At 46.6% G+C, this 1,634-nt stretch overlaps 1 pseudogene; it reads right to left on the reverse strand.

Moving 5' to 3' along the window:
- Nucleotides 1–326: 326 nt before the first annotated feature.
- Nucleotides 327–638, reverse strand: LOC101570481 (annotated as a pseudogene).
- Nucleotides 639–1,634: the final 996 nt, after the last annotated feature.

The raw sequence follows: 1,634 nt of genomic DNA on the forward strand, positions 1-1,634 counted from the left end.
TTTATGATGAGTGGTCATATATCTTCCTACTCTTGTCTCTTAAACCTTAGAAAAAGCTTATCAGATTTTATGGGCAGCTGTTTTGTTTTTTTCCAAATGAATACTTTAATAAGTATAAGATATATAAACAATTAGGTAAGCTTGTGGAGAAGCTAAGATATGTAAATGAGAATATCCAAGTAATCATCTAAATATTCTATGTATTTTTTTCTTTTTGAAGACTATTTATCAAGGTTATTTACTATATAACTTTTCCCATGTCATCTGGGAAGTCCTCCACTGTAAAGATAATTCTCTTGTCTGACAACACACAGCAGCCACAGGCATCATTCTGGACCTCCATGCTGGATAAACTCCTTTTCCTCCTGAGCTATTAGCTTCCTTCAGCTCTTCCGATTGAGCATTTCTATTATTTCTGCAGTGTCTGGTGGGCCCGAGTACACCAGCACCTTGGATGATTTGCTGCCCTTAGAATGCTGTGAAATTACAGAAGAGTGAGGTGGGCTCTCGGCGGATCTCATAGCTTCTCATTCGCTGGGTCTAGCATGGTCTCTTCTGTCAGGGAGCCTCATCAGTGGTGTCTGTGGCTCAACTGCCTGGATGACCCAGCTGGCAGACACCATCTTGCTGGCCGTCATGACCCTGGGAAGGGGCAAGTTCTGGAGTGTGAGCGAACTGTGGTGGATCTGGAGTCCCCAGCAGTTGGGGGAGGGCAGGTGAGTTTTAAAATTTGTTTGATTTTAAAAATCAACCCAACTGTGGGATTAAGGAAAGATGTCACTAGGTCCTCATTCAGTGTTGAGCTGGACAGCACACACAGCACCTTCCTCTATGGCATCCTGTTATAGAGGCTCACAGATTCGTCTAGGCTGGCTGCCTCGCTCCCTCTGAATTTCCTAGAAGCCTGGAGTCAGGGCTTTTCATTCCACATGAGAGTCTTCTCCACAAAGCTGCTGATTGACCCAGCAGAATTCTACCAGGAAGCTGGGCATGAGATCTCCTTGACAGGACTCTAGTTGTGTTCACCTCAGCCAGGAGATATGGGGGTGCTGGTCTCCAGGCAAGGGGAAACCAGGCTATGCCTAATTCTCTGCCTCACTATCCCAAATCTTTGTTCTTCTCCATGGTGGGGAAGGTTTTATTCTTCTCTCTCATAGAGGAAAACTCAGTCAGCAGCTGGAGTGCTTGCAAATTCCCCTGTTCATGGCAGCACCTCTTTTCAAAGGGAAGCCCAGAATTCTACTCCTTTGTCTCTCCTTGGCCTCGTATGCTTTCCATGCCAAGTGGGGAAGGAGAGAATGCTGTAGGGGACAAAGAATTCACAGGGATGCCAAAATGACATCACGCTGTTACACAAGGACTGAGAGGTTCTAACACCATTCCCACCGCTACTCAAGAAGACAACAGGCGTGGGGTAGCTGGGCATGTGACACAAGCTCAGACAATCAGCCAAGAACTTCAGAAGCTGTTTAGGGAAGCAGAAGATTCCATTGGAAACCACTGATGGGGAAGAGGGATCCCCCATGCACGCACACCACACAATGGCGAGGATTTAAGAAGCTGCTGAGCAGTGTTTAGCCCACGGAGGTCTTCACAGTGTGCACCTCAGCACTGGGCAAGCGTACAAGTGCTGT

The sequence above is a fragment of the Octodon degus genome, unplaced genomic scaffold, assembly GCF_000260255.1.
Source record: "Octodon degus isolate 3935 unplaced genomic scaffold, OctDeg1.0 scaffold00013, whole genome shotgun sequence".
Classification (NCBI taxonomy): domain Eukaryota; kingdom Metazoa; phylum Chordata; class Mammalia; order Rodentia; family Octodontidae; genus Octodon; species Octodon degus.